The sequence below is a fragment of the Saimiri boliviensis genome, chromosome 4 (assembly GCF_048565385.1).
Source record: "Saimiri boliviensis isolate mSaiBol1 chromosome 4, mSaiBol1.pri, whole genome shotgun sequence".
Lineage (NCBI taxonomy): Eukaryota > Metazoa > Chordata > Mammalia > Primates > Cebidae > Saimiri > Saimiri boliviensis.
Window position 1 is genome coordinate 55,995,182 of NC_133452.1, and position 21,930 is coordinate 56,017,111.

The following is a 21,930-nucleotide window of genomic DNA, read 5'->3' on the forward strand; positions in this document are numbered from 1 at the left end:
GTAAAGTTCTTACATAGACAAGCAGAGTTTGGGCAGGTTTCTTAAAAATTCTCTTAGGACTTGGTGCAAATGTTCAGCCAACCACAAAGCCATTCCTGGAATATTTCCTCTTGTCCAGCTCTAGAGGATTCTTGGTTGTCACGTGGCCTTGGAGAAATGCACAGCCATGTTTCCTTGCTAAGAGGCCCCTTCCCATGATGCTGCCTGTAGCCCTCCGCTGACCTTGTGTGGAGGGCTACAGGCCACTTCCTGGCTGCCAGCTAACAACATCCTCGATACTTCTTTTGAGAAAACAAATCTCAGGGAATGGATAACCAGCCAAACGAAGTCAGGAAGAAAGGGAGATTATAACAAAATAAAAACATAAAGCAATCTTGGTAACTTCAGGGAGAATACTGTAAAAGCCGCAACTTCTGGTCTATCCCTTTACTACAGATAAAAGTTCTAGATAGGAATGGATCTTGTTACGGGATGTGTGATTAGCAAATCAGCCATTCTTTTTCTTTAATACGCATTGCCACAACAGAACTAGCAAAGTGGTAGACCTGGAATCAGAGATCTGGATCTGAGCTGTTTAGTGGTTGTTAAAATGATGTTCTGTGTGTCTGAAGATGTGTGGAATGGTGTCTTTTTTCTCTGCTTCAAGTTCATCCTTCTCATCCTCTTGTCACCACCTCTTCTAGGCCCCTTTGCTGCAGATATTGGTGGGAGATTGGAAGTTGTGGGGGTTGGAGGGAGGAGAAGGAGAAGCTGCGCCACCAATATATTGCCATATATTGTCCTGGAGCTGCATATATCAGCACATGTGCCATGCACACAAGCAACTCACGCACAGCCTCTGACAGCCCCTTCAGTATTATTAACTCATGATCACGTTTAGAATAATGCCTGTGGCATAGAATGTGCCTGATGGTTGTTGGCTATTATTACTACTGTTTTATGAACAAAAGCATTGCAGCATCAAGTTAATTTGGGAAGGCTTTCATTCCTATGAGATTTACAGTAAAAGTGATAGAAACTTTTTAATTAAGGAAACCTGTTTAACTTTAGTTATTCTAGCATTCCACAACTGTTTCTCTCTAAACACACCAGATATTATCTTGTAAAGGTGATGTTTATAAAAGATATTTTAGAAAATGCTCACCTAGTCGGACATCTGGAGTTCTCAGACAGTGTTGCCTGGCATTGCCTCTTTACTTGTTGTTTGACCTAAGCAGACTTCTAAGCTTCGATGAAACCCCTTTTGGTTTCTCTATTACATTGTTACTGCTGTGGCAGACACACCTTAGGACAACCCCTGTGGAATACTAGTGATCCATGTCCTTGTATAATTCCCCTCTCCTTACATGTCAATGTGTTTCTAAACAAAGGAATATGGCAAAAGCTATGAGATGTCACCCCCTTGACTAGATGATATTATGTTGTAAAGGTGATGGGTTGTCACTCCCATTATCACATTTTATTATATGAGACTTCATCTTGGCAGGTGTATTAATTCATTCTCATGCTGCTGATAAAGACATACTGGAGACTGGGTAATTTATAAGAAAAAGAGGTTTAACTGACTCATAGTTCCATATGGCTGAGGAGGTCTCACAATCATGGTGGAAGGCAAGGAGGAGCAAAGCCATTTTACATCCCAGCAGGCAAACAGAGAAAATGAGAGCTAAGCAAAAGGGAAACTCCTTATATAAAAGCATCAGAGCTCGTGAGATTGGCTCTCTACCACAAGAACAGTATGGGGGAAACTGCCCCCATAATTCAATTATCTCCCACTGGCTCCATCCCACAACACATGGGAATTATGGAAGCCACAATTGAAGATGAGATTTGGGTAGATACACAGACAAACCATATCAGCAGATGAGAGGGAGAGAGACAGAAGGAAAGAGATAGAGGCTCTGTTGCTTATCTCAAAGCAAGCTGCTGTGATGTGCACAGTGTGAAGAGGGAGGACCTTAAGGTCGGACACCGTGGGCAGCTTATAGGACCTAAGAGCACTGGTGATACAGCAGCATGGAAATGAATTTAGTCAGTGACCCCGTGAGCTTGAAAGAGGACTCCAAGCTCTGTAAAGGAACACAGCTCATCTGACATTTGATTGTAGCCTCAGATCCTGAACAGAGGACCCAGTGAGGCCATCCCCAGACTCCACATTCACAGAAACTGGGATATAGTAAGTATGTGTTGTATTTGGGAAGGATCTCTTCTATTATGTTATTTTGAGCTGCTACATTTGTGGTAATTTTCTATCATTGCATTAGAAAACTATTGCCTACTCAAAATCAGATCATTCTCTCTCCTCTGTGTCAAGTGCATTTCAACTCTGTCGCTCTCCTCTTCTCTTCAGGCATCAAAATGATCAGAAACATAGCTGATTATTTTATGTACACTTAATTTTTCTTAATTCATAATACTATTGTTGTACCATGCCCCTCTTCTCTGGGAACAGCACTATTATGGGTCCCCATCTTATTTCTACCTCGTGTAATTAAGACTCAAATCAGGACGTGTAGCTGTGGAATTCACTCTCTCTATTAAGAAGATATTTCTGTGCCCTTAACTAGTTAATCAACACATTTTATATTTTCTACGCAGCCTGTATTATTTGGTTTGGCCTATTTCAGACTACAAGCCAATTGAAGACAGAGTTTGGTGCAATTCATATTGTGTTATGTATGGAAAGTTAACAACTAGTGATAATTGGTGGCAGTGATGGGCTCTCTTTGAAGGTCTTGAGAAGCGGTCCTAAGATGATTTAGGACCTAACTAAAATATGACTAGTTCTTCTTTCAAGTACTCTCTACAGAATGAAACAGAAGCAAACCCAGAGAGAATAAATAATACTTTTAGTTTATTTCAGGTGAACTTAAGATACAGGTATTTGAATGGCCCTACTGCTATCATTCTAAAACACATAGGAAAGGGTGACTGATGCACATCTTTATAACATATGACTATTTGTTATGATGACTACAAGAATGTGCAGGAGTTCCAATATTACATAAATGGATGTTAGAGGATTCAGCACCAGGGACCCCCTTTCCCTTGCCTGAATTTAGAATCCATTGAGAGAGACACACATCCACAAACGTTTGGGAGTTGGAGAGGAAAATATCATCATTTTCACCAAGACCGTTGTTGGGGAACCTGATGCTTGGTCTCTCAGCAAGGCGGGCTTGCTAACACAGTCACGTGCCACATAACAACGTTTCAGTCAATGACAGAGAGTGTATATAACATTGGTCTCATGAGATTATAATGGAGCTGAAAAATATTCATTGCTTTTGACACTGTAGCCATCCTAAAGTCACAGTGTGATGCATGGCTCACATGTTTGTGCTGATATTGGTGTAAATAAACCAACTGCTTTGTCAATCTTATAAAGGTACATATAACACATACAATTATGTGCAGTCCATAATGTCATTGGTTTATGTATTTGCTTCACAATATTTGTTATTGGTATTTTAAAGTATACTCTTTCTAGTTTTTTTTTTTTTTTTTTTTTTTTTAATGTTAGCTCTAAAACAGCCTCAGGCAGAGACTACAGGAGGTATTCCAGAAGAAGGCATTATTGTCATAGGAGGTAACAGCTCCATGTATGTTATTGCTCCTGAAGACCTTCTGGTGGGACAAGTATGGATGTGGAAGACAGTGATATTGATGATCCCAACCCTGTGTAGGCAGAGGCTAATGTCTGTGCTTGTGTCTTAGCTTTTAACAAAATAGTTAATTTTTTTAATGGAAAAAGTTTATACAATAAAGATGTAAGGAAATAAAATATTTTGTACAGCTGTATAATGTGTTTGTGTTTTAAACTAAGTGCTTTGACAAAAGAAAAAATTTTAAAAAATAAAAAAGTTTATAAAATAAAAAAGTTACAGTAAGCTAGGGTTAATTTATTATTGAAGAAAGAGAACTATTTTAAAATAATTCAAATTAGCCTAGGAGTACAATGTTTATAAAGTCTACAGTAGTGTGCAGTAATGTTTTAGGCCTTCATATTAACTCACCACTAATTTGTTACCAAAACATCAGGGCTTTGGTCTAGGTCCTGCTGTACACTGCACAGAAAGCCAATCACTGAGCCAATGGATACTGCTAAGAAAGAAGACTTTAATCAAGTGCTACTAAATGCCAAGGAGATAGAAGATCAGTCTCAAACTCATCTCTCTGGATCAGTAAAATTAGGAATTTATAAAGCAGGGAAGAAATGTAATTATGTGTGGGGAAACAGGAATTAAGGGGATAAGAAAGAGTAGTTGGTCAATAGGAAGCAGGTGGTCAGTTAGTCAATCATGATGGGGGTGAGAGGTCTAACATCATCCAAATGAAGTAATTTGATGAGTTTAAGCTCCTTGCTACTATCTGGGAGGTCTGATGGTTGGTTTCCTGTGAAAGGAACTCAGATAAATAAAAGTTTTTCAAGTTTAAAAACTGGGAGGATCTATTTATATGTTTAGTCAAGGAGACCATAAACACCAGCTCTATGGGACAACTGGATAAGTATCACACTAACATTGACCCAGAAAAACTTCCAGTCCCATAAATTCCATTCATGGTAAGTGTCCTAAATAAGCACACATTTAAAAAAAAATTATGCCATATTTTTACTGTATCTTTTCTATGTTTAGATGTGCTTACTTACACAAATCTTCCCCATTATGTTACAATTGCCTAGAGAACTCAGTAAAGTAACATGCTATACAAGTTTGTAGCCTGGGAGCAATAGGCTATCCCATATAGCCTAGATATGTAGTAGGCTATATCATCTAGGTTCCTGTGAGTATACTGATGTTTACTTACATTTGCACAACAACAAAATCATATAACAATGCACTCTTCAGAAAGTGTCCTTGTTGTTAAAAGACATATGACTGTACTTCAGAGACCCTGGCAACTCTGGCCAGCTGCAAACCCTCCCACGGCGGGGCCTAACCAGGTAATGCTTACAGCATGGAGGAGCAGAGCAGGTTGGCCAACTCTGAAGGAACAGCACACTACTTGGTTCCTTGTCTCCAATCCAACCACAGACCACTCACTCTTCTCTCCAGAGCAGGGGATTGAAACAGTGGTAGGCCTAGGGTGAAGGAAATGAGGCAGAGTTGTGCAGGGTCACATGCTGCCTTTATTTAAAATTTTGTTCATCATAATTTTTTGCATTAATTTTGATTTTAACAAGTATTGTATTAGAAATCTTTTTCTTGATTATTGAGTTTTTTGATGCCTCCTCAAATTTTGCGCCTGAAATGAGTACCTTACTTACCCACCCTATGCTCAGCCCTGAGAAACACTCAAAGGGTAACACTAACAGAAGCCCTTCCGGTTAGGAATATAAGTATCAGGGGACATACACGTACCTGGCTGGATGTTTAGTATCTTGATAAACCATACTCATTTAAAATTGTGCTAATATACTCAAGTAGTTTGGGAAACTTTTCTTTTTTTAGTCATTGTGTTGGGTCTCTCTTTTTATAAAAACAAAATGCAAGACAGGTGTCAGAGATGTTAGAAGTCGATGTAATATTCAATCATGAAACCAAATGAGGTTTGTTCTAATGGTCCGCAGAGCAAAGTTCCTTAAAATAAACACTTGCTGTGCCCTAAAATCCAGAAAAAATTTTAGTTTGTATATGTAAATATTATGAAAAATGTAAATACATGGTTGGATTTGTGAAATTTATGCATGAATGTATTCGACTTCAGTCCATGTCCACCACAGGACGTTCTGTTCTTTTGACAAGTGTGTGCCTGCCTTTGGAATTCACAATACATTCCAGGAAAATCATTTTCTAACTGAGTTGATTGTTTACTTGGAACAGAATATATTTGCACCCCATTTTTCAACTCTTTAGTTTGTTTACATTGAAGCAAAACATTCTCACACAGGAAGAGACTAGATACTCTTTCTCAGTGGAGGGAGATGTTCTCTTTTCAGGGTCAGGAACTTCATGTCTGCAAAGCTAATTATAAGGAGATTGGAGACCAGTCCTTGAGGCTCCATGTCTGTGTCTCTGACCTTTGCCAAGGGCAAAGTGTTACCACAGACATGTCACAAGACATGCAAATCATGGAGCCAAGCTTCAATAGCATTGTTAGCTTGTTTTTTGCTGCTGGTATAGACATTCTCATCATAAGTCATTTTGGTGGATTTGAGAGAGCTCTATTCATAAAGTGAAATAGCCCAGTATCAAAATACTCAATTAAGTGTGACATCTTATATTCTCACAGCTACATTTTTATGTAATGGAAAACCTTTCACATTTGGACAAAATCTAAGCAAGTCATTGACCCAAGTTCATCAATTATGCAATTCTGTAAGCTTTCATGATTCAAAAACATTATTTCAGGTCAACAGTTTGCTTGCCTCTAAAGAAGGTCTAATAGCATGGCTGTTGGGCCAGGTTTAGTCAATTACAAAAGTTTAATAATTCAAAAGAATTATTCTAAGTCTCTAGCTTAGTTCTGGGTGGCTTTCACTAACTAAACACAGACTGTGCTGACCAATGTGGTAGCCACTAGGTCCAAGTGACTATTGAGAACTTGAAATGTGACTTGACTGAACTGAGATGATCTGTAAGTATAAAACACACACAGGAGTTTAAAGGCTTAGTTGAAATGATAAAATTTTGAATATAATTGCTTGCTTAAATTAAATGAGCTACTGAAATTTATTTTACCTGTTTTATTTTGCTATGTCAAATGGTGCTGCTGAAACATTAAATATTACATATGTAGCTCACATTCTATTTCTATTGGACAGTGCTGGTCTAGATGCTTGGGAAGTAAACACCTTGCAGAGAGACTCTCATATGACTTGTGCACTTATGCTGCCTTTGATGTGTTCCAGAAGTAGCATTAATTTACACAAAATCCCTCTGAGGATGCTAGGATATGCCTCTTACTAATAATTCAGGAAGAGTAACTTTGAAGAGTATCGTCATCTTAAACATGATTCATAAGTAAGAGAAAACTTTGGGCTCATGCTTCAGAGGGTAAAACATTCAGGGTCAGCTGTTTCCCTTGTTACAAACTCTTCCTCACATACAATTTAAAAGCAAAAAATCTTGGGGAGGGGAGTGGTTGTGAATTTTGGGGCTAGATGCAGGTAGTCATTTTCACAGAGTATCTAGCATAGAGGAGGGCTTCAACAAATGTTTGCTAAATTGAAATCATGGGATATGAATTTAAATTAAAGCTTCATGGTGCCAAATTACTGCTGGCTCTAGGGAGAGTCATGGTGCAATAGAACTGAACTCCTTGTTACAGTAACAGTGGTTCCTCTTTTACCACAGCACAGCCACAGTGTATGGGGTCACTGGGAAAAATGCCAGGCATAAAAAGTCTCAGAAATAAATAGCATAGGGAGGGTTCTGAAAGATTGGAAAAGGTTAGAGGACCAAACACATCAGGAAAGCATGCAAAATGTCTGCTGTTACCCGAGTTCTAAAGTGTGGGGAGGAAACTATTCAAGCTGATGAACTCTAGATTAATAGAAGAGCAATTCCCAGAAGCTGGTGTAGGCACAATGTATCTAACCCTGATGGACATGTAGGTGATGGTGCCACGATTTCAGCCTCGTGAAGCAAAACTTGGCTCAACCAAGGGCCTCTGACCCACTTCCTGCCGCGGCGGTGACTGGTTCTGGGTTCTGTGTAGCTCTGAGCCTCCAGGAACCAACAGACACTGACTTCACTTGATTGAAGACAGGATGAGAATAGAAGCTAAACTTAAATTCAGACCAACTTAGCATGGGTGTGGAGCTTTGCCATATAAAATCTGAGCTAAGCTTCTTCAGTTGCTCAGTTGTGGTTCTGGATTGGAGGAAAAGGACCAGAAATGAGGGACTCCAATCCTCTTACGGCTCTTCTCACCAGTAATTAAGAGCAAAACTCTCTTTTCTAACGTTACCACGGTTACTAGATGACCTACATGTATGATAAAATACTCTTCTATTGTTTATGCTTTTTGCTCACTTTGAGGAACAGAAATAAAGTAAAAGTTTTGGCATATGGGAAGTTATATGTAAGGACTACCTGCTTCACTGTAATAATTTATAAAATAAAAATTGGAAAGTTGTTGTCTCAAAACGATTGTAGAATCAGACTTAAAAGCTATTCTTCTTAACTTTGATATTGTATTGATGAGGCCCAGCAGAGTAAACGCTTTCATGTACCTGATCCTGTGCCCTAATTTGGGTTGAAATACTGGCTTTGGTGTCCTACTGAGGACATTTTGAAAAAAAAAATAATGGCAATATTAACAGCTTAAGCAGTAACTGCTTAAGAGATGTGATTGCTGTGTTGCTCTGTATGAATCTATGGGATCTTTTGTGCTTTTACTATTGGTTTGAAATCAAATTGGTGACCAATATGTAGTCTAACAGTTGCTCTGTGACCATCAATAATAATTTAGCGATGGAGTTCCAATCAGAAGTGAAAACATATTGCCTGCTCCAAGAACCTGAACCGCGTCTTCTTTCTTAACTTCTGAGCAGACTTGGTCTATGTTAAAAGAAGGGCCTGTCTTTACTAGAGATGTGACTCATTAAAATAGAAACAGCTCTCAAATTTGACAACACTCTTCCTCAGTACAATATTTACTTGGAAAATGTACATCTTCAAATTCTTGGTTATGGAACATCTGAACAAGCACAAATATTTTACAACCTATAATTGTCAGTTTAGACCATTAAAAAAGTGCCATCTTTTTTTTTTTTTTATGGATTAAAGACTTAGACCTCAGGCATTGAGTCCCCTTAACCCCACCACCAATCTAGCAGTCTTATAAACACAACATAAATTCTCATGCACTATAATTATTGTGGTCAATGATGCTGAACCAAGCACATAGTTTCTCCTCGAACATGTTCATAAGCAGGGAAAATGTTGCCTTCATGACTCACTTTTAGAGAAGAACTAACAAGTTTGGGTCATGTGAAAGCTGACTCACTCTTTTTCTTTGCTTCCACATTTAAGATGGGTTCGTAATAGAGGAACTAACTAAGTTAACTCTACATTACCTTGGGACTACATAAAAAGAAACTAAAAATTAGGTCACAGTTTTTAAATTCTGAGGATGTCTTTACAATCAGTAGACTGTGGACTTCTTGCTTATTGAATAGTTTATGACCAGATACCTTCTAATGTAATGTAGTTTTTTTGTTATTAACAGCTTTATGGAGGTATAATTTATATATCATAAAGTCTACCTATCATAAGTATCTAATTCAATAATTTGTAACAAATTATACAGCAGAGCCGTCATCATCACATTCCAGTTTTAGGACATCTCCATTACCCCTAAAGGTTTTATTTCACTTGTTTATAGTTAATCACTTCCTCCACATCTAGCGCTAGGCTAATATTGATTTGTTTTCTTTTTATAAATTTGCTTTTTCTGAAAGTTTTATATAAATGAACTACAGAATAATTATGCTTTTTGCACCTGACTTCTTTGAGGTTAATTTACACTGTAGCATGTATGGTAGTCCTATTCTTTTTATTGCTGAATAATCTTCCATTGTATCAAGATGTCACTTAAAAAAAATCCATTTCCCAATTGATGGACATACAATTGTTTCTAGCTTTTGGCTATTAGGAATAATGCTGTTGTGAATATGTACCTACGTGTCTTTGTGACAGGTTTTTAATTTTCCTGCACAAATTCCTAGGGATCGAATTTCTATGTTGTATAGTAAATTTGCATTTAAAATTTTAAAACTCTATTTATTTTATAATTATTTTTAATTTGTATTTTAAGTTGCAGGGTACATGTGCAGGATGTGCAGGTTCATTACATAGGTATATGTGTGCCTTGGTGGTTTTCTGCACCTGTCAACACGTCACCTAGGTATTAAGCCCAACAGGCATTAGCTATTTTTCCTGATAATTTTCCCTCCACTGCCCCACCCCCAACAGGCCCCAATGTGTGTTGTTCCCCTTTGTGTCCGTGTGTTCTCATTGCTCAACTCCCACTTGTAAGTGAGAACATATGGTGTTTGGTTTTTTGTTCCTACATTACTTTGCTGAGGATGATGGCTTCCAGCTTGGTCCATGTCCCTGCAAAGGACATGATCTCATTCCTTTTTATGGCTGCATAGTATTTCGTGGTGTATATGTACCACTTTTTTTTTTTTCTTTTTTCTTTTTGTTTTGAGATGGAGTCTCACTCTGTCACCCAGGTTGGAGTGCAGTGGCGCTATCTCAGCTCACTACTCTCCATCTCTCAGGCTCAAGTGATTCTCCTGCATCACCCTCCCAAGTAGCTGGGATTATAGGCACACACAACCTTGCCTGGCTAATTTTCGTATTTTTAGTAGAGATGGGGTTTCACCATGTTTGCCAGGCTGGTCTTGAACTCCTGACCTCAAGTGATCCACCCATCTTGGTCTCCCAAAGTGCTGGGATTTCTGGTGTGAGTCAGAGCACCCTGCCTGTATCACATTTTCTTTATCTAGTCTACAGTTGATAGGCATTTGCTTTTGTGCAAAAAGCATTCCTCTTTCCCCACAACCTTGCCAGCAACTGCTGTTTTTTGACTTTTTAATAATCACGTTTCTGATAATTAAAAAATTAACTAGGTGTGGTTGTGCATGCATATAATCCCAGCTACTCAGGAGGTTGAGGAAGGAGAATTGCTTGAACCTGAGGCAGACATTGCAGTGAGCCGAGATCTCGCCACTGCATTACAGTCTGCTGACAGAGTGAGACTCTGTCTCAAAAAAAGGAAGGAAAAAGAAAAAACAAAAACCCTAGAAAAAAATCTAGGCAATACAACTCATGTTTATAGTTGATAGGCATGTCTTTGCTATTGTGAATAGTGCTGCAATGAACATACACGTGTACGTATCTTTGTAATAGAGTGATTTATACTCCTTTGGGTATATACCCAGTAATAGGAGGTGGATCTAATAGTATTTCTAGTTATAAATCTTTCAGGAATTGCCACATCATCTTCTGCAATGGTTGAACTAATTTATATTCCTACACATGGAATATAAATTATTGTAAAATCATTCCAATTTCTCCACAACATTGTAAAAGCATTCCTATTTCTCCACAACCTCACCACCACCTGTTATTTTTTGACTTTTTAATAATCACCTTTCTGACTGGCATGAGATGGTATCTCATTGTGGTTTTGGTTTGCATTTCTCTAATGACTAGTGATGTTGAGCTTTTTTTCACATATATTGGCTGTGTGAATGTCTTCTTTTGAGAAATGTCTGTTTATGTTCTTTGCCCACTTTTTAATTTTTTTTTTTTTGTAAATTTGTTTAAGTTGCCTATAGATAGATATTAGACCTTTGTCAGAAGGACATTCCATGCTCATGGATAAGAAGAATCAATATCATGACAATAACCATACTGTCCAAAATTGTTTATAGATTCAATGCAATTCCCATTAAACTACCATTGACATTCTTCACAGATTTAGAATAAACTGTTTTAAAATTCATATGGTACCAAAAAAGAACTCATATAGCCAAGGCAATCCTAAGCAAAAAGAACAAAGCTGAAGGCATCATACTACCAGACTTCAAGCTATACTACAAGGCTACAATAACCAAAACAGCAAGGTATGGGTACAAAAACAGACACATAGAACAATAGAACAGAATGGAGAACTTGGAAGTAAGACTGCACATCTACAACCATCTGATTTTCAACAAACCTAACAAAAACAAGCAATAGGGAAAGGATTCCCTATTTAATAAATGGTGCAGGAGAACTGGCTAGCCATATTTGGAAAATTGAAACTGGACCCCTCCTTTACACCTTATGCAAAATTAACTCAAGATGAATTAAAAACTTAAATATGAAATCCAAAACTATAAAAACCCTAAAAGAAGACCAGGTGCAGTGGCTCACATCTATAATTCCAGCATTTGAGAGACTGAGGCAGGCAGATCACCTGAGGTCAGGAGTTTGAGACTAGCCTGGCCAACATGGTGAAACCCTGTTTCTACTAAAAATACAAAAATTAGCTGGGCGTCATGGTGCATGCCTGTTAATTCCAGCTACTCTGGAGGCTGAAGCAGGAGAATCACTTGATCCTGAGAGGTGGAGGTTGTGGTGAGCAGAAATCTCACCACTGCACTCCAGTCTGCTGACAGAGTGTGACCCTGTCTCAAAAAAAAGACAAAAGAAGAAAAATGCCCTAGAAAAAAATCTAGGCAGTACCACTCAGGGCATAGGCACAGGCAAAGATTTCATGATGAAATCATTAAAAGCAATTGCAACAAAAGCAAAAATTGGCAAATGGGATCTAACTAAACTAAAGAGCTTCTGCACAGCAAAAGAAACTGTCATCAGAGTGAACAGGAAACCAATAGAGTGGAAGACATTTTTGTTTTCTTTGAGACGGTCTTACTCTGTCACCCAGGCTGGAGAGCAGTGGCATGATCTTGGCTCATTGCAACCTCTGCCTCCCAGGTTCAAGGTTCAAGTGATTCTTGTGTCCCAGTCTCCTGAGTGGCTGGGATTACAGACATGTGCCACTACACTTGGCAAATTTTTGTATTTATAGTAGAGACAGAATTTTTCCATATTGGCCAGGCTGGTCTCAAACCACCCCCCAACAAGTAATCCAACCACCTTGGCCCTTGGCCTCCCAAAGTACTAGGATTATACGTGTGAGCCACCATGCCAGCTTTGTTTACTTTTTAAATAGACATGAGGTCTTGCTATGTTGCCTAGGCTGGTCTTGAACTCCTGGGCTCAAGTGATCGTTCTGCCTCTGCCTCCCAAAGTGCTGGGATTACAGGCGAGAGCCACTGTGCCCAGCTGCATTTAAATTTTTAAGAAATGGCCAACTATTTTCTTTCTTTTTCTTTTCTTTTCTTTCTTTTTTTTTTTTTTTTTTTTTTTTTTTGTACTTTAGGTTCTAGGGTACATGTGCCGGTCATGCATGATTGTTGCATAGGTACACATGTGGCAATGAGGTTTGTTGCCTCCATCCCCGCCGGCAGCTACATCTGGCAAGAAATTGTCAACCATTTTCTAAAGAGGCTGTGCCACTTTATGTTCCCACTGACAATGTATGAGGATTATCATTCTTCATATCTCATCAACATTTCCTATTGTCTGTCTTTTTGACTATAGCAATTCTAGCAGATATACAGTGGTATGTCATGCAGGTTCTAATTTGCATTTTCCTAATGACAAATGAATATATTTTTATATGCTTAATGTTAACCATTTGTACACCTTCCTGGGGATGTGATTTAAAATATTTTGTCTATTTTAATTGTAAGGCTTTTTTTTAAGTTGTGCTCTTTATATATACTAGTATAAGTCATTTATCAAATATTATGATTTGCAAATATTTTCTACTTTTTGGTTTTATAAATTTTTTTTTAATACAGTGAAAGTGTCTTTAAATTTGATGAGGTATAAAAGCTTTATATTTTGACTAAGTCCAATTTGTTAGTTTTTTTCTTCCATTGATCATGATTTTGGTAATTAAAAATTCTTTGAGTAATGCGAAGGCATGAAGATTTCCTTCTATATTTTCTACTGGAAGCTTTCTAGTTCACCTGTTTCATTTAGGTTCGTGATCAGTTTTGGGTTAGTTTTTGCATATTATATGAGATGCCTCAATTCCTTTGGGCTGGTATAACAAAACACTATTAATTGACCTGCTTGTCAATAACAGAAACGTATTTGTGACAGTTCTGGAAGCTATGAAATCAAAGATCAAACTGCCAGAGATTTTATATCTGGTGAGGGCCTGCTTTCTGATTCAGAGATGGTGGCCTTTTCACTGTAACCTCACATGGTGGGAGGGCCAAGGGAGTCTCTGGGGTCTCTTTTAGAAGGGCACTGCAGTAGTCCCTCCTTATCTACAGAGAATATCATCGAATACCCCTAGTGGATGCCTAAAGCCATAGATAGTACCTATATATACTACATATTTTCCTAAATATATATACCAAAAATAAAGTTCCATTTATAAATTAGGCACAAGAGATTAACATCAATAGCCAATAATAAAATAACAATATGCTGTAATAAAAATAATGTGAATATGATTACTCTCTCAAAAAATGTCTGATTATGTTGTACTGTAGGTAACTGAAACCATGGAAAGCTAAACCATGGATAATAGGGAACGACTGTAATTCTATTTATGAGGGCCTTTACAATCTAATCACCTGCTAAAGACTTCACATCCAAATCTTTCATGTTAGAAATTAGGGTTCAATATATGAAAGAGAGATACAAATATTCATTTTATAACACAAGAAGGTAACAGTTTTAAGGTGTTTTTTTCCTCCAAATATTCTTTTCTGCATCTATGAGATAATGATGTGATTTTGTCATTTATTCTACTGATATTGTATATTACATTAGTTGAATTGTCTATTTTGACTGTATGGGATTCATCCTAGGAATACAAGTTGAGTTTAATATTGAAAATCGATTATATGTTTCTAGATTCAGTTTGCTCATATTTTGTTAAAGAGTTTTTGTATCTGTGTTCATGAGAAATATTTGTGTACAGTATTTTTATGGTTATTTTTGTTCTTTTGTTCAGCTTTTTATTTGCTTTCTGGGGGATAGAATTTGCGGAACTTCTTATGTAGTGGAGATTGGAAGGCTGGAAGCTGTGCCTTATCTGTAATTACATGTAGGAAATTCATGAAATTTACACTATTTAAAGTCAAGAATGACAGTGTAAGCAAACATTTTGAAGCAAAAAGTTTTCCTAAGCTAAAAGGAGAGCCCTCAGTGAAGCAGGAACAGACTTTTTATTAACACTATACAGAAACAAACTAAAGACAGAATTATTTCTTTCTTTTTACAGGAGAACTTTTATGAGGATGGAGACCTAGAGCTGAATCAGGCACACACCTAATGGTATGAGTGGCAGTATCAAATTCATTCCACACTCTGCCGCAGCTGACAACAGGCAGAATCAATGGCTGAAAGGCAAGAGTTTAGTTATATATATTTTTCATTTCCTTTCTCTTGCTCCTTGTTTACTTTCTTGTCAAAGCAAGTCTAGCTCACCCCTGGGGCATGTCATTTTATCAGAAAAGAAAGTATGGGTTTTCCCCTTTCAGAGTTTTCAAAGCTACATCAGTGTGTCTGTAACTTTAGGTGATTTCTGTTGAGTTTCCTGCTCCTGTGGTCACTTATGAGCCAGACAATAGTACTTTTAGTGAAATTTCTTCTCATAGCCCAATTATTTTCTTCACTGAGAAGTACATCCAAATATTGTCCCCAGAAAACCGATACAAGCTGGTGTTTCCCATGTTTTGGATAAGTGCTTTGTGGTAGGCAGAACAATGACTCCCACCCCCAACCCTCTCGCGGCTCCCAGTCATGTCCCCATCCTAATCTCTGGAAACTGAGAATATGTTAGGTTATATAGGAAGGGGAATTAAAGTTGCTGATCAGTTGACTTTACAATAGGAGCATTATCCTGGATTACTTGGATGAGCCCAGTGTAATCACAAGGGTGCTTAAAAGTAGAAAAGGAAGGCAAAAGAGGAGGTCAGAGTAGTGCCATGTGAACAGAACTCAGCTATCCATTGCTGGTGGCAAAGGAAGAGAGCTGAGAGCCACAGAATGTGGGGATCTATGTAGCAATAGAATGTAGCTGGGAAAGGCAAGATTCTGCTCTAGAACCTCCAAAAAGGAACGTGTCCTGCTGATACCTTGATTTTGGCCCAGTAGGTGCATTGGACTTAGAGCCATCAGAAGTGTGAGATGGGATATTTGTATTGTTAAGCCACTAAGTTTGAGGTAATTTGTTATGGCAGCAATAGGAAATGAATACATATCCATTCCTGTTGCTTCTCATTATACACCTTAAAACAAACAAACAAACAAACAAAAAACTGAGGCAGCCCTTACACAGCTCCTACTAGTTCTATTCACATTGAATGCCCTCTTGTGCCCCCTATGCATGTCCCTCTAAGTCCCTACTGAATACTCTTTTTCCTTACTTCTGAGGTGTCTCCACTGTGAAAGGATCTTCCATTAGAGCAACACTTCTGGTCTTTCTCATCTCCTTTACACACTGCTTTTCTCGGGTGAAGAGATGGTCTTTCTGCTTGGTGTGTTTAGAGAAAGGAACTGAACCATCCTGGAACAGCATCTTCTTTTTGGAATCCAGGTGCCTGCAGGAAGCACACACCCTGCTCTGTCCTTTGTGACTGGGTAGATCAACCTGTTTCTGGACTGTAGTACCAGAGAGTACCCAAGCCACATCTTCAGATCAGCTTTTAGGGTGACAAAGTTGATAGCTTTTCCAACTGCTAGATTCCTATGCTAGATTCCTCTCAATTAGACCCAGACTCAGGGGTGATGTTTACTGGACTTCTCAAACTCCAACACAGTAAATGTCCAAAGGGATATTTCAAAGTACCTCCTCTTCAATATATAAAAAAAGAAATCATCAGCTTTCTTTCCAGCCCTGCTATTTTCAATGATTTCTCATCTCATGGAAAGTCTAGCCAGCTTCCAAGCCCTGAAACCTGGGCCTCTGTCTCTCCTCTTTTCTTTTCTTCATATCTAGTTAATACCTAGGTTCTTATTAATATTTTTCAAGTTCAGCTACTTTCTTTGATCTCACTGCCATTGCCTTGGTGGACACCCTTATAACTCAACTTCTGGATTACTGCAATAGTTTTTGTTTCCATTTTTAATTCTTCCTGTTTCTCAAAGTATAAATCACAGATTTTCTCCGTCCAAAACCCCTATGTTTGAACCCAACCAGACCCAGTGAAAGAGAATTGTAGGTAATTATTATGCATACTAAAGACTGTGAAACCCTGCTAGCCTCCTTCCAGAAAATGTAAGGTGACATCTTCACATTTCACCACAGTGATCTTTCTATAGTACAAAGCTGGTGATGGTACCCTCTTGCTTAAAACTACTTTATGGGTTTTCCATAACCCATAAAGACACAGTCCAAAATCAACAGCGTGACATACAAAGCCCTCTAATGCAGATCTGAATTCCGTTCACCATTGTACAGCTTTCGTTCTTGACATAATTTTGTTTTTCATTATATGCCCCAGTCAAAACGTGTCACCCGTATGCTGTTAATTAACCATGTCATTTCTGCTCCCTGTTCTTTTGTTCAGCCTGCTCCTTCCACTCAGAGCAACTCCTCTGACCCCCACTTCTTTGTAACTAACATCCTCTGGAAAAATCTCCCCTAATCTCCTCCTTTCCCAGGATGGGTTGGGTTCTCCCCTAAATGCCCCTTTTGTCTGTAAGGTCTTAGCACACCTTACCTTTGGTTCTGTAATTTTCCATTAGATTGTCTGTTTTCCTTGTCAGAAAGTAGAGTTCTTTAGGTAAAGGAGTACACCTTAGTTTTTCTTTGTCTTTCTAGTATCTAGCACAATAACTGGTATATTATAAATGCTTAATACATTTTATTCAATATATCATGTGTTTCAAAAAGCTATTAAGGGCCTAACTTTAAAGAAAGCCAGTCTACTTGGTATATAATGGATGATCAGAGATCAGCATTTTTTTTAAATGATGTTTTCAGAGAATGAAAGATTATTAGATAGACCCTGGATTCCGCCTCAAACCATTTCTTCAGTTTGTAGTCTAGGAAGTCGTTATGCTACATGCTTTGCATGCATTTTCTCTGATACTGGAAACATTCCCATGCGAGGAAGGCACTAATGATGTCCCTGTTTTATGGAAAAGACAATTAAGACTTAGGTTTAGTGACCTGACTGAGCCACATAGTCATTTTCAATGGGAAAGAGTTCAGATCATCTTTAAACCTAGCATGAATAGGAAAAAAATTATAGCATACAGGAACATATTTAAGAGTGTTCAGTGAGCATTGCTATGTGCTAGCAATATTCTAGGAGTTAGGAGTATATCAAGGAAAAAAGAGACAAAATTTCCTGCTGCGATGGAGCATATATATTCTAGGTAGTTATATCATTTTCACTAACACTATTACTTTAATCAACACTTACTTGGGACAGTGAAGATAAGAAAAGACAAAAATTTCAAGTCAGGCAGCCATGGAATTACTTACTTTATCCTTCAATTTTTTCTAAGTGGTATCTGGGAAATGGGAACAGATATTCATTATGTACTTTATGGTCTTTATGCTTTGCAGGCAACATAAAGACCGTAATCTAAACCTGGACCTGGGGTAACTTTTTGGCCATGACATTTAGCTCTTTATTAAAGGCACTAAGTAATGCCCATGTGTGCAATTTCATGCTTAGGGAAGTATAAAAGAAAAAAGGACAGTTTGAAAGACAGAAAGGTGGTAGGAAAATAGAAAATGCAGTGAGGAAGAGAGGGAGTGAGGATATTGTCATTGATAAAGTACCATATAAGGACACACTCTGTTCATCCTGGAAGCAGGAACCTGACCATACTGATCACTAGTGTGTATCTTGGGATCGAGCAGAGTTCCTGTTACCTAGTTGGTGTTCACTAAGTGTATGAGAAAGATAAATTATTGAAAGAAGTCTATCCATTAATTAAAAAAAAAGAGACTTCTGTTATGTGCTCTGATATTCTGGCCATAGGGCAAGGCCTTTGTCCCTGCCATCAAGGGATATAGAGAATGTTTGGGGAGTGAAACATAACCAAATTATTGAAGGCAAAGTATGATGAAAACTATGACAGAGATATAAACATAGTACTATGGAAACACTAGAAATAGCTACTTGCTCTATCTCAGGACTTGGAAGAGACTTTGTAGAAAATGTGGCATTTTGAGCAGAGAAGAATATTCAAGGCATGGTCTGAAGAGAACCAGGCCTGTCCTGGGAATAATAAGAATGTCACAGTAGCTAGAGAAGGAAAACATGGATAAAAAGGGATGGGGACACATGTGGGGCTAGAAGCCCAGGATAAATGTTTGCATGAGAGTCTGGGGCACCTGAGAGGGAGTAGGGATCCACATTACCCCACTCTCTACTCTGCTGCCAGAGCTGTCCTCTTACAAATGCAGGTTTTATGATGCTAGTCTTCGTGAAAGCCACAAAGTACTCTTAATCATCACAAAATATAATGAATTATTAGCTTTGATAGGGTTTAGGACATACTATCCCCAAATACGGCACCTTGACATTTGAGAAAACAGAAGTAGAAAAGTCTCTCTGACATTCTCTGAACATTCTCCCCTGAAACATCCCATGAAAGAATTCTCTGACCTTCATCTAAAGTAGGTTGTAAGACACTCCCGGAAAGAAATGAATGACGATACAGAAACACATCAAAGAATCTGAACAAACTGGTCTTGCTAAATTCCCCCATTTATTACCATTAGGTCATACCTACTTGTCTTCCAATGATACTTCTACATGACTGACCATAAAAACACACAGATTCACCTGCTTCTTTGGGTCTTCATTTCTGAAATTTCCTATGTTACATAAAACTTAACACCACATAAATTCATATATTTTAAATCTGTCTTTTGATATAGGGATCTTGGCCATGAACCCACCTATAAATGAGGAAAAGAATACGTTTCTCCCCAATACTGATGAGGTCTCCAGATAGACACCAACATGGAAGTGCTATTGGAAAGCACTAGTCCACATGGGCTATTATGGTGATCAGCCTCTAACATGGCCTTAATTCCATCTCCTGGTATCCATGCCCTGATGCAAGTCCCTCTCACAATGTATGAGAATGAATCTGTATGACCAGTGGAGTACAAAAGTGAGGATATGGATACGTCATTTCCAAGGTTAGGTCATAAAATATTTTGTGGCTTCTGCCTTGCTTTCTCTACTAAATTATTTGCTCTGAGGGAAGCCAATCACCATGTTGTAAGGACACTCAAGTGGCCTATGGATTGCCACAAGTTACAAGAAAGTGAGGCCTCTTACCAACAGCCATGTGAAGAAGCCATCTTGGAAGTGGATTTTCCATCCCCAGTCAGGCATGCAGCTGATGGCATCCTTAGCTTGGATCATATAAAATCAGAGTTAAAAAGGACTAGAAGCTGGACATGGTGGCTCAAACGTGTAATCCCAGCACTTTGGGAAGCCAAGAATTCGAGACCAGCCTGGGCAATACAGGAAGACCTCGTATCTAAAAACAACAACAACAACAACAACAAAAAAACTAGAGATTAAGTAGGGCAGACACTGATAATTGAGTCCAACATCTCCCATAAAACTTGAAGAGATTTGTGGAATCCTTCTTTACTTCTATTGATCAGAATTGGCAATTCTTTATTATTCCCGATACCAAGAGATGTAGTGCTCCATTCAAGCTTGCATGTCTAGTTGGTGAAAACATACTCAATTTTCTGACTGTAAGTCCAGGGCTCTTCCCACTGTTGTGGCAAAACAAATGATTTACTTTAACCTCTTTAATTTGTATGAGATACCCATCCACTTGCTGACGATCGGTCATTCAGCTTATTAGGAATTGTTCATTTAGAAAGAAGATTGTATACTGCTTAAGAGAATGGGAGACAGTTGGAATGCTACTTGTAGCAGGCCAAATAACAGCTCCCAAAGATGCGCAGTTCCTAATTCTGGGAACCTATGAACGCTGCCTTATATGGTAAAAGGGATTTTGTGGATGTAATTAAGAATCTTGAGATGGGGAGATTATCTCAGATTATCTAGGTAAGTCCTAAATGTAATCACAAATATCCTTTTAAGAGGGAGGCAGAGGAATATTTGGTAAAGAAGAGAAGGGGATATGACTAAAGAACAGGGAGAGGAAAGAGGATGTGATCCCAGGCCATGAGCCGAGGAATGAGGACTGCATCCCTCCTGGCACAGGTAAGGAAACAGATTTTCCTCCAGAGCCACCAGAAAGAGCTCTGCTGGTTCTTTGATTTTAGCCCACTGTACCTGATTTTTGCCATCTGACCTCCAGAATTGTGAGAAAAAAAAATTGTGTCATATATTTATTTTGAGATGGGGGTCTCACTTTCTTGCTTAGGCTAGAGTGCAGTGGTGCAGTCATAGCTTATTGCAGGCTTGACCTCCTAGGCTCAAGCAGCCCTCTTGCCTCAGCTTCCCGAGTAGCTGGTACTATAGGTGTGCCACCACGTGAGGCTACTTTTTTATTTTTGTAGAGATGAGGTCTTCCTAAGTTGCCCAGGGTGGTCTTGAGGCAAAAGAGCTCAAGCAAAAATGTGTGTCATTTCAAGCCACTGGTTTGTTATGTTTTTATAGCTGCCATAGGAAACTAATTGCATTAATCTTAGCTCCAACAGATCCTAGTTCCGTTAGTTTGTGCACAATAATCTTTCTAAGACTGCATTTTCTCATCTGTAAAGTGGGAATAATAAAATGTCTATTTCATGGGGTTGTGGGAAGATTGAATAAGATCATTCATGCAAAATGTTCAGCTTAGGACTTGGCATATGGAAAGGTGCTCATTGGCTATGGATTTGGTCTAGACAAGAAGATTGCAACAGATTTTTCTTCTATTTAAAAACTCTGGTAGAGCACTAAGTAGCTCTTGGAATTTAGAAAGGGTTGCATATTTATTAACTATTCTAGTTTCTCTCAGAAACACTGACACCTATTTGTTTTTTTCCTTTTTATCTGTCCTTTCTCAAGGATGTTGACTGCAAGATGAGGGAAAGGCAAATAGGTGGAATAACTGGAGAATAACCCAGAATGAGACAAGGAAGGGGGGATTTTGAAAGGATTTCTTTGCCTATTATCTACTTTCTGAGATAGCCACACAAAACAGGTGAAAAGTTATACCATTTATAAAGATCTCCTGAGAGGGATTGTCTACAGATTTTCTGGTAATTTCCCTTGGTACATATGAAACCTGTTCATTTTCAAAGAAAACTGCACTGATGGCTTTGTTTTTGGAAGCTGCTTGTTACCCAATGTTGCCCAAAAGGTTGTGTTACAATGAGGCTATGTGTTATCTGGTCATATCTCTAGTGCAGCATAGCTATGTAAATTTTTTCTTTTTCTTATCTTGGATTTCA